The following is a 12,404-nucleotide window of genomic DNA, read 5'->3' on the forward strand; positions in this document are numbered from 1 at the left end:
TGGTTTTAAAACATTAAAATGCTTATGGTTTATCAGCTGTTGTATTACATGATACATTTATTGTAAAATATAAGGGAAACATTGTGATTTGTATAATTGACTTTGGAATTTTAATTGAGTACTGCTGTGATCTCCTTTTACTGTGGAATAATAATCACTCTACCATGTATTTGCATGCATTTTATTGACGTTGGGACAATCTCTGCAGTGTAGCGTTTGGGGTCTGTAGCTAATGAAAGCCAAATGCCCAGTCCAATCATGATGCTGTTTAGATTCTCTTGCCACCCTCTGGAACCTCTGGCCGCTGCTTCTAATCTGAGGAATGGAGTACTCTGGTCCCCAGGCCTAGCAGGAGTCCACCCACTCCTCACACCCCCAACCAGGGGTTAGGAGGCTCCCTAATCCAGGGAGATGGTTTACTGACTATTTAAAAAAAAATAATAATATGGGAGATCTGCTATCGTCAGGGGAGGGAGGACATGGTGTGTCATTGCTGGAGTATTCTGGTAGAGATTTGCTAGTTTAGCTCACATGTGGTTTAGTTCTGGTCTACCTCAGCAGTGAGTCCAGTGTCTTTCCTATGACAGGCTTTACACCCCCAGAGGAAGGATCTCCTAGTTTGGCTTTATAGAAACCAAGGGGAGAATCTCAATTGCATACGCCTTACCACCGCCTCAAAACTCATTGGAGGAGAAGGTAAGAGGGGAAGGTAAGAGGGGCGGGACATCTGGCTTTCTCATCCAATGGGGTTTGAGAAGAAATTGAGTACGCAATTGTGATCTTTTCATAGACACCCTCATCTCTCATCTGCCCCATAACTACACAGATATATTTCCACAGTGAACTGATCAAACAAAAGTAATCCTTTGTCTGCTTGTCTGGCGACTGGTTGCAAAGAGAGGCTGTTCTGTAACGCTTTGCAGCAGAAACACAGGCTTGTTAAATGGTAACAGATATGAGTTGTACAGATCATAGCTATCTGTCACCACTGTTGTCTGTTGGTCAGCATACAGGTTTTCACAGAAATGGTGATAATCAGGAACATCACTACACTGATGGCCATGTCTTATGTTCCCAAGTGAACCAGTATAGAGTAAGTTGCCAATATTCCTCAATCACTGAACAGAAGCACCATCTAGTGTTTGACCAAGCTCACAGCAGCCTCTACTCCACCTCTACCACTGCTTGTTGACATTGTGTGCTTTGTATACGTAGACTTTGGTAGAGGGATGTAACCAAATGCGGAAGTTTTCTCCAAGCTTTTCCCTGAGTTTGAGCTGTATGTTAATGGAGACCAGAGATGTTTTAATGGAGGGTTGATGCATGTGTCCTCAGTGTTTTTGTTTTGCTTAATGGACTTAACGGAGGAGAGATGGAGTGGGGAGGAGGGAACACTGGGCTTAAATTAAACCTCTGTTGGCAGCTTGCCCCATTTTTAGAGCTGTCAGTTTTTTTTCTTTTTTTTCTTTCTTCTGTTGTTGGAGATCGGGACGCGAGGTACCACCACCAATTCTTATTCCATGTCCCTACTCTGACCCTTCTGTTTGTGTGTGTGTGTATGCATGCACATTTTAAATAAATATTTTCAAAAGTCTAAGAATTCCAGTTCATTGTATTCCTATTCTCAGAACTGAGTAACGATACAGAGTAAACCCACAGGGACACAGTATAATGTCCTGTAGTCCTCCCAGTAGGAAGAGACAGGTCCTGGCCAGACAGATGAATAGTCAGACAGTCCAGGTTTCATTAGGTAGTCATGGTGTAACAGGGTGTGTGGTAGTAGCCAGGATGATCAGTGGTTGGCTCTGAGAGCGTGGTCATGAGGGAGAGCAGAACCTCTGCTTGAGTGCCACACTTCCTGGTCATTCCTGCAACAGATGAGGAGCGGTCACTATAGGCTCACTACAGTGGCTTAGTCACAGTGCCAGATCTACAACATCTGGCACTGTAGTAGATCTAAGTCCTGTAAGACATCTGCTTACTGTTCACCTTTACAACCTATTCAAAGTCAGCACTGAGAAGAAGTCTTGTAATACTTTCTGATATTATACTTTCTCCTAGTGGCGGTGTGAGTTTTCATTATTCTAACATTATGGTTGTGGAATGTCACGCAGACATGAGAACAGTCTGAATCTACTTGTAAATACTATAATAGATCTCTACATAATGTAATTTGACAGTGTCACCACAGATTGTGTTTTCGTACCCACTGTGTCATCCTGCTGCCTCTAACCCCTCCTCCTTGCTTCTCTCCATCCCCCAGACCATCTTCAACCCCAATCGATTTACATGGTATATCACTAACCATGCTTTTCACGTCAAACTAAGAACATTCCTCACTCTGAGGACTCTTTTAAGTCCACAGATGTCCCCTCATGCACACCACTCCAGTCATATTAGGGCATTTCCATTTAGAAAGATCCATGCCACCAACATGTGAAGTTCATAGCAGCATATCACATTGGGTGTCAAATGAAAGCTAAGAGTCTATATTTTTTTTACTTCCACATTTTGTTGTGTTATAAAGTGGGATTAACATGGATTTAACTGTCATTTTTTGTCAACGATCTACACAAAATACTCGAATGTCAAAGTGGAAGAAAATGTTAACATTGTTTTTAAATAAATGAAAAATAAAACATTATATCTTGATTAATTAAGTATTCAACCCCCTGAGTCAATACATGTTGAATCTCCTTTGGCAGTTACTACAGCTGGGAGTCTTTTTTGGGTAAGTCTCAAAGAGCTTTGCACACCTGGATTGTACAATATTTGCCCATTTATTATTTTTAAAATTCTTCAAGTTGGTTGTTGATCATTGCAAGACAGCCATTTCAAGTCTTGCCATAGATTTTCAAGCCAAAAACTGGGGGAGTGCTACGCAAGTGTGCGTCAGCAATACCTTTAGTGCTCTCAGCCAGACTGGCAAATACAGTGCATTCGGAAAGTATTCAGACCCCTTGACCGTTTCCTAATTTTGTTACATTACAGCCTTATTCTAAAATTAATTAAATTGTTATTTTCCCTCATCAATCTACACACAATAACCCATAATGACGAAGCAAAAACAGGTTTTTAGACATTTTAGAAAATGTATTAAACATAAAACACTGAAATATCACATTTACATACGGTATTACTTCAACACAGTCTGCACATGGGTCTTACCTGAAACGTTATAGTACGAACTGGCCATGACTGACCCAGCAGACTTGGACCAGCTCCGCAACGCCATCTCATTGGTAGACACGAAAAGGTTCCTTTGTGGTCTGATGGAAGGGTTCCAGGACGTGGCCGAACGTCATGAGCTAGCATTGGACGCTTTGCGGGAGCAATTCCATGGGTTGTTTACCAGGCAGCTTACCACGACGGTAACCCCCCAGCCCCTCAGTAACCCGGCTGGTAGCAGCGCCGTCACCCCGGTTTCCCGGAAACCCGCTTATCTCCCCCGGAGCGCTACGTTAGAGATTTCAGAACCTGCCGGCCCTTTCTCTCCCAGTGCTCCCTCGTTTTCGAGCTGCAGCCTTCTACGTTCCCCTAAGACCGCTCAAAGATAGTGTACATTATTACACATTATTATGTCCGGGAGGGCACTCGCCTGGGCAGCGGTGTGGGAGCAACAATCTGCCGTCTGCCTCAGTCTGGAGGTATTCATGACGGAGGTGAGAAAGGTTTGAGGCTCCGGTGTCCGGGAGAGAGGCTGCCCGGAAGTTACTCCAGCTTCGGCAGGACTCCCTCAGTGTGGCAGACTATGCGGTGGATTTCCGCACGCTAGCAGCGGAGGGTACCTGGAACCCGGAAGCGCTGTTCGACACGTTCCTGCACGGATTATCGGAGGAAGTAAAGGACGAGCTTGCAGCCTGGGAACTACTAACGGATCTCAACTCACTCATCGCTTTAACCATTAGGATCAATCGGCGGCTACGGGAATGTAGGAGGGAGAAGAGGTCTGATTGCGGTCCCAATCGCTCACTCAAGGATCCCACCTTGCATCTGATGAACTCCGGAATTCCCCAGCGTCTTTGTCCCCGAGAGGATCCAAGCTTACCCGAGTTCCTCCAAGAGCCTCCGAAGCCCGCCGATTTGCCTCTTCCCTAGCTGATGCAGCTCGGCAGAGCTAGGCTGTCTCCAGGCAAACACATATGCAGACTTAACACTCAGAATCGTCTGTATTGTGGTACTACTGTCATTATGTGTCTACCTGTCCCTTCAAGAGACCTAGCTCATTGATAGGACACCGGAGGATAATTTTCTTAAGGATCATTTTGCTTCTCCTTCTACTCGCCCCCCTCTCCATGACACCCTGCTGTGGAGCGACCAGTCCAAGTCTCTCCAGATACTCATTGACTCGGGGGGGCCAATATGAGTCTTATGGACGTTACCCTGGCGTCCGAGCTGGGCATCACCACTCAACCCCTCTCCATTCCCATGGATGTTAGAGCACTGGACGGGCGCTCTATAGGCCGGGTCATGCACCATACCACCCCCAGGAACCACAGCGAGACCATCCAATTCCTGTTAATTTAGTCCTGTGGTATTGGGATTCTCTTGGCTCCAGCAACACAATCCCTCGATTGACTGGTCTACTGGTGCCATCGTGGGCTGGATCCCGTTCTGCCATGCCCGTTGCCTGAAATCAGCTCAGCCTGCCCTGGGACGTCTTCCTGGGGGCTTGGAAATTGCCCTGAACCTCTCCGCCATTCCCACGGAGTACCAGGACCTCCGGGAGGGGTTCAGTAAGGCCCGGGCCACTTCACCTCCAAAACACTGACCGGTACCCAAGGAGGTTAAGCCGGTTGCGCTGACACACCGCTATAGTCCAGTAGCTGCACCCCCGGAAGCCGAGACCTTTCCCCCCTGCTCCAAAATCAATAGCCCCTCTGCTGTTTGTCCTCTGTTGCCCCGTACCCTCCGTATACATCCTAATTTTCATGTGTCTAGATCTAAACCGATGTCTCACAGCCCTTTGTCTCCTGTTTCCAGGCCTACCCCTCTCCCCCGTCTCATGGACGGCCAAACGGCGTACAGGGTGAGACATCTCCCGAAGATTCGACCTCGGGGCAGATTCCAGTACCTGGTTAACTGGAAGGGTTATGGCCCGGAGGAGAGGTGCTATGTCTCCGCTAGGGACATCCTGGACCCAGGCCTCATCTCGGAATTCCAACGCCGACACTCCGCTCAACCAGGTATGTATCCAGGTTGGACGCCAGGTGGCGTCCCTAGAGGGGGTGGGGGGGTAAATGTCACACCCTGATTTGTTTCACCTGTTCTTGTGCTTGTGTCCACCCCCATCCAGGTGTCGCCCATCTTCCCCACTTATCCCCTGGGTATTTATACCTGTGATTTCTGTCTGTCTGTGCCAGTTCATCTTGTTTGTCAAGTCAACCAGCGTTTTGTTTCTCAGCTCCTGCTTTTCCCCAGTCTCTCTTTTCTCACCCTCCTGGTTTTGACCATTGCCTGTCCTGACTCTGAGCCCGCCTGCCTGACCACTCTGCCTGCCACTGACCCTGACTGCCGTCTGGTGCCTTTCCCCCTACTCCGGATTACCAACCCCTGCCTGCCTTGACCTGTCGTTTGCCTGCCCTGTTGTTGTAATAAACATTGTTACTTCAACACAGAATTACCTGGATTTCTGCATAAATTTTACATGATCTTCATCTAAGTCACAACAATAGACAAACTCAGTGTGCTTAAACTAATAATACACAAATTATTGTATTTTTATTGTCTATATTGAATACATCATTTAAACATTCACAGTGTAGGTTGAAAAAAATATGTGAACCCCTAGGCTAATGACTTCTCCAAAAGCTAATTGGAGTCAGGAGTCAACCTGGAGTCGAATCAATGAGACGAGAGTGGAGATTTTGGTTAGAGCTGCCTGCCCCATAAAACACTCACAAAATTTGAGTTTGCTATTCACAAGAAGCATTGCCTAATGTGAACCATGCCTCGAACAAGAGATCTCATAAAATTTAAGATTAAGAATTGTTGCCTTGCATAAAGCTGGAAAGGGTTACAAAGGTATCTCTAAAAGAAAGTCCACGGTAAGACAAATTGTCTATAAATTAAGAAATTTCAGGACTTTTGCTACTCTCCCTAGGAGTGGCCGTCCTGCAAAGATGACTACAAGAGCACAGCGCAGAATGCTCAATGAGGATAAGAAGAATCCTAGAGTGTTAGCTAAAGACTTACTGAAATCTCTGGAAGATGCTAACATCTCTGTTGAAGACTCTACAATACGTAAAACACTAAAGAAGAATGGTGTTCATGGGAGGACACCATGGAAGAAGCCACTGCTGTCCCCAAAATATATTTTCAGGTCTCTCCAGAAATGTTTGATTAGGGTCTTTGTCCTGTTGGAAGGTGAACCTTCGCTCCAGTCTGAGGTCCTGAGCGCTCTGGAGCAGGTTTTCATCAAGGATCTCTCTATACTTTGCTCCGTTCATCTTTCCCTCGATCCTGACCAGTCTCCCAGTCCCTGCCGTTGAAAAACTTCCCCACAGCATGATGCTGCCACCACCATGCTTCACCGTAGGGATGGTGCCAGGTTTCCTCCAGACGTGATGATTGGCTTTCAGGCCAAAGAATTCAGTCTTAGTTTCATCAGACCAGAGAATCTTGTTTCTCATGGTCTGAGTCCTTTAGGAGCTCTGTGACCATTGGGTTCTTAGCCACCTCCCTGACCAAGGCGCTTCTCCTCGATTGCTCAGTTTGGCCGTGCAGCCAGCTCTAGGAAGAGTCTTGGTGGTTTCAAACTTCTTCCATTTAAGAACTCCCGGGTGGCGCAGTGGTCTAGGGCACTGCATCGCAGTGCTATCTGCGCCACCAGAGTCTCTGGGCAGGCCGCCCAGGCTCTGTCGCAGCCGGCCGCAACCGGGAGATCCGTGGGGCGACGCACAATTGGCATAGCGTCGTTAGGGAGGGTTTGGCTGGTAGGGAGGGTTTGGCCGGTAGGGATATCCTTGTCTCAGTATGTAAAAAATTTAATAAAATGTATGCACTCTACTGTAAGTCGCTCTGGATAAGAGCGTCTGCTAAATGACTAAAATGTAAAATGTAAGAATGATGGAGGCCACTGTGTTCTTGGGGACCTTCAATGCTGCAGAAATGTTTTGGTGCCCTGACACAATCCTGTCTTGGAGCTCTACGGACAATTCCTAAACATTTCAAAAAACCGGACAATTCCTTAATTTCTAAAAACCTGTTTTCGCTTTGTCATTATGGGGTATTGTGTAGATTGATGAGGATTTTTATTTATTGAATCAATTTTAGAATAAGGCTGTAACATAACAAAATGTGGAAAAAGTCAAGGGGTCTGCATACTTTTTGAATGTACTGAAGCCTGCCAGTCAGCTCTTCGCCACCCACGTGGTCCTAAAGCCATCCACTAATCCCGCTAAACTGCAATTGCCTTATTAAATATGGATTGGAATGATTTTAGTAGCCTATTTTAAATTGATGGTGTTGAGCTAGTGTATGGCGACTGACCTACTCTGACATACCCAATTTACACTCCTGGTACTGTGTTGTTGTTGTTTTGAATTTGTCCCAAACATAACACTTTGTGGACTATTCAGGACAAAAGTTCATTTCTTTGCCACATTTTTTGCATTCTTGTTTTAGTGCCTTATTGCAAACAGGATGTATGTTTTCTAATATTTTCATTCTGTACATGCTCCTTCTTGTCACTGTCATTTAGGTTAGTTTTGTGGAGTAATCCATCCTCAGTTTCTTTTGTTTTTGCTTCTTTTACTTTTGGTTTTGTACACCAGCTTCAAACAGCTGAAAATTGGGTCACGTCCATATATGCAGAACAAAAAGACTGAATGACTGGGTCGCGTCTCTGGCAACTGAACCGATAGAACGAATGACTAGCCGGCTTGGGTAGCAACCCTAGATTTGTGTCATGACTATATCTTGTGGAAGGATGAAATAGTATGAATAAATTCATCAAAATAAAGTTAATGAAAATATGTCAATCATTATTTGAATATGTTGGTAACCCGTTGTATAAAAGTGATAATGCCCTCGAAGCCGGTGTTTGAAGGATATATCCTCCAAACACCTGAGTACAGTTTAATTAACTGTATGTACTGTAGTGTACTGTACTGAACATATCTACTTGACTGTACTCTACTGTTCTGTACAGTACTGAACTCTACTTGTGAAACATTTGGTTAAAATAGACGTCTATGATTGGTTCAGATTTGGTCCGGTATGAACCAATCAAATTTGGTCACACACGCACACTACTATACTTGCGATGACTTTTTGAGGATCATCAAATAATTACCATTCAAAATCCTATGTTTCTTAACCCCTAAGCCTAAAATAGCCTTTTTACAAGTGAGGATTGGTAAAATGTCCTCACTTCTCTGAACTTTTGTTGGTTTACTATTCTTGTGAGAGCTTCTGGTACTCACAAGTATAGTAAAACGTTCTCTCTCTCTCTCTCTCTCTCTCTCTCTCTCTCTCTCTCTCTCTCTCTCTCTCTCTCTCTCTCTCTCTCTCTCTCTCTCTCTCTCTCTCTCTCTCTCTCTCTCTCTCTCTCTCTCTCTCTCTCTCTCTCTCTCTCTCGACACTCAGTTAAATGTATGTAAAGCTGGCAGCAGGCTCCCGCAGTGTAATTGACGGAAGATTCAGGGCCACAGACCTTTTCAAAACAGCCTCTTTGTCAAGTGAGTGACATACACCGATCACAAAAGCATACGTGGAAGGTTAAGCTGAAAGAAGCTAACATTACTTTTTCACATTGCAGCAGGCAGTTTCTTGTAAATATCTTGAAAACACATCATTGTATTGTCTTTGTGGCTGATGGGCTGTGTGTATAACCCTTATTATACAAACAAGAATGTAGCAGGGCCTTCTCTTTACTGGATGTCATGGCTATGCTCGATAAAGTGCCCTCCAGTTCCACTTCCCCTAGTTGTCCTCTCAAGTGCTTTATCAATCCCTGCAACAGATAGACAATGCTGAGTTCATCGCTCAACACCAACCAAATGTCAACAAAATGCATTTGTGAAGCCTTGGCAGTAGAATTGGGTTCCATGCTGATCACTTTTCTCTTTCTCACTACAGTAATAGTTGACACAATAGCAGAAAAATAATGTAGAATAGACTGATTCAAGCAATGCTGTCACCATAGTAAAATAGCACCAGATTAAAGAGGTCAAGATAATTCCACATGACTTCACAGATACATTAGAAGAGGAGAGCACAATGAGCTGCTTACTACATTTAGAGCAGAATGGTTGTCTCCAACAGCCCTTAGCAGACTTGGACAGAGAGGGCTGGGTAGGTGGGGAAGTTCGGTTGGAAAGGGGGCCACAATAGTGAGCAGCACAGTATGGGGCTTTGAGCAGGCTGTTTTTGGGAAGTGGGGGGTGCATTTGCCTTTCCCCTCGATCCCCTTAGCACTTCGCTGAGCCCTTAACGCGGCCCTGACGCCTCACTGGCAGAAGCCACGCTGCCCCACATCTGGAGCCAATTACCCAGGAGGGGCTTTGACATAGCCCCCCACCCTCCCACACTGGATGGCCCAGTCTCACACACACATTCCTCTGCTTTTCACAACATTCTCTCACTCGCTCTCGTTTTTCCCTTCGTTCCCTTCCTGTAAGTCTCTCTGTCTCCCAGTCTATATTTCTATATCCTGTCTTCTCTCACCCCCTAATTTATCTTTTTACATCTACTATGGTACTATTCACACACAATCCGCTTGTCTCTCCATATTAAACTTGAAATAGGAAAAACAGAACTCACTCCCTGTCCCTACTCCAAAAAGGGGGAAAATAGTGGTAAAGTGAGCTAGTGAGGTCTCATGCACCCTGACTGGCACAAACTTTCTCTTTCTCACTGTCTCTATCTCTCCATGCCTTTTTCCCTTGCCCTCAACCTGTACCAATTAAGGTGTCACGTTTCCCAGCGGCAGAGTGCTGGTATGAAATATGGACGTGTGAATAAAAGGGACACTTAGCACCAAATCAGCTTTTACGACTGTGATTTATGGCCTGCTGGTTCTCCCCTCATTTCATCTAAAGGACTGCTGTTTTTATTTTGCTGGGGGAGAGGTAAACTGAGGGGCTCAAAAGCTAATGGAGGGCAAACATACATTGACTTAGTTCTGCAAAGAATAAATAGTACGTTCTCACAATAACAAATAAGTGGTTACTGTCATTCAACATTGACCTGCCCCAAATTGCATTCAACCATCTTGGCTTATCAATTGTTTGGCATAATGCCACTGGTAATGATGGCACATATAGCCTACAGATCTCTTTTGAAGGGTTCACTCTGGTTTATCATGTACCTTTGATATCTCTGTTTATAGCCCTGTGAGGACAGTGAGTAGGAAAGAAAGATACTGGTGGATTACACATAATCAGCTCATTTGACCTAGTTCAGTATTCAGTGTGCAGGAGTCTCTAGTCGTACCCAACCTGAAGGGGACGAGAGGTCCAATGTGGCATTAGGTGAGGGGGATAGTGTTGGGGTACTGCCCCTGTGAGGGATGTAGGTAATTGGGTTGGGTCTGAGGGGGTTGATGGGGAGGTGGTTGATGTGGGAGGCATGGTGTTTGTATACTAGCCACATGGGCCTTCTCTTACCAGGGTCACACACAGAGGGCTGGGAATGGAGCTCACCATACCTGGCCCATATTACCCATATTCCCTGTTGTCCCATTTGGCACCAATGCTATGGTTCATTAGCTGCAGCTATAGAGTGTACCTGGGCAGGGAGCCAGAGAATAGAGCTGTCTAGGGTTACAGGAGCATAAATCGTAATGTGGACGGTGAAGGGAATGTGGAAACACTACAGGTGGCAGTTACTTTAGTTGTACCAATGAATACCCTGGACTGTTACAGGCTGGTTGAGGTAGCTGCTTCTGTGTTAATGTGTACAAGAACGTTAACATGCAATTTTAGAGTTTACACCAGAGGTGTGTCCTTGCAAAGAAATGTGTGATTATATGTATGAGAAAGTGTGGTCATGTGTGTTTGTGGAGTACACACCAGAACACGCGTCTGAGTTCAGATGTGTGTAAGTGTGTGATCATAACTCTTGATTTGGGTATGGCAACAGCTGTAGGGAGGAGAGTATAAAAATGGATGAAAAACGGGAGAGAGTTGGAGAAATAGATGGAGACAGTTGGGAAAACAGAGAGACCAAACAAATCACCCTCCATGATCGTATAAACGCCAGCCAGTGAAATGACTGCTGTGGAGAAAAATGTCTGCGGTAGCCTAAGAAAAAAAGACCACTGTCAAGATGAGGAAGTAGGGCATGTAAAAGTAAAGATGGAAAAAACCAAAAGATTGATGATGAGGTATGAAGGAGGAAGATGGCTATCAAATTAACTTTCTTGAGTTCAACAGCAGTCTCAGCCTGCCCTCTGCTGGACTGTATGGTGTAATGCTCCACAAAACTGGCAATGAAAACCAATGTACAGTATTCCTTGGGAATATTCAAAGTGAGGAATGGTTACTCACAGACCATGGATGATGGATCAACTGAATGTGTTTTTACCAGTAATGAAAGTTGTCTCAGGAGGTTGTCTTAGACCGCTTTGATGTATTACTGGCACATGTTTGTCTCGGGTAATTCTATTGTATGAGGTCAAATCTCTGTCAGTAATGACTCCATGTCTGACTGAACACACTGACATACACATACATCTGTAGTATTCATGTTAGTCATTCTGGGTTGATAATTGTGAAAAACATATGAAACCACACTATCCTATCTATCTGTCACTTTTATCTCATCACTGTCTTCTTTTTATAAGGGCAGGTAAAAGCTGTTGTTTATAAGACAGGCTCTATCCCTGAGATCTGTAAGAGCCGTGTTAAAAGCTTTGTTTTTTAAGACCATCTCTGTTCCCTGGGATGTGGCCCCTTTATTGGACGCAGCTGGAAATGAGAGATGTGGGGAGGCGACGTTTGGCAGAGAAGGCTGAGAGGTCAACTCTAACACTAATAACGGCCAGACTTTGATCTTGAGAGAGAGAGAAATATTTACTGACCTCAAAGATTGACAGTGTGGCATATCAGAATATGACTTTTTCTTTTGCCACAAAGATTGGGGTCAAGGGAGTTTGGAAATGAGGGCAGAGAGAGTGTGTGTCAGAGGAAGATATTCAGAGACAGAGAAGGGTTAAGACTGGAGGGGAGTTAGAACTAACCCATGAGTTAAGGTCATCATTAGCGCTTGCTGGTTACTATCATAGGTCCTCTGAGGCACTCTTTCAGAAGAAAACTCTTGCCTTTAATTTTCTCCTTTTTGATTCTGGTGTTATTAGCAGTCAGCATAAATCAACTCCACAGCGCCCATTACAACTCAGATTAAAAGCCCACTTGTTTCTACCATGTCTTGCAGCTCATGCCATGTGCCTTTTAATTGCA

Source organism: Salvelinus alpinus, chromosome 9 (genome assembly GCF_045679555.1).
Source record: "Salvelinus alpinus chromosome 9, SLU_Salpinus.1, whole genome shotgun sequence".
Taxonomy (NCBI): domain Eukaryota; kingdom Metazoa; phylum Chordata; class Actinopteri; order Salmoniformes; family Salmonidae; genus Salvelinus; species Salvelinus alpinus.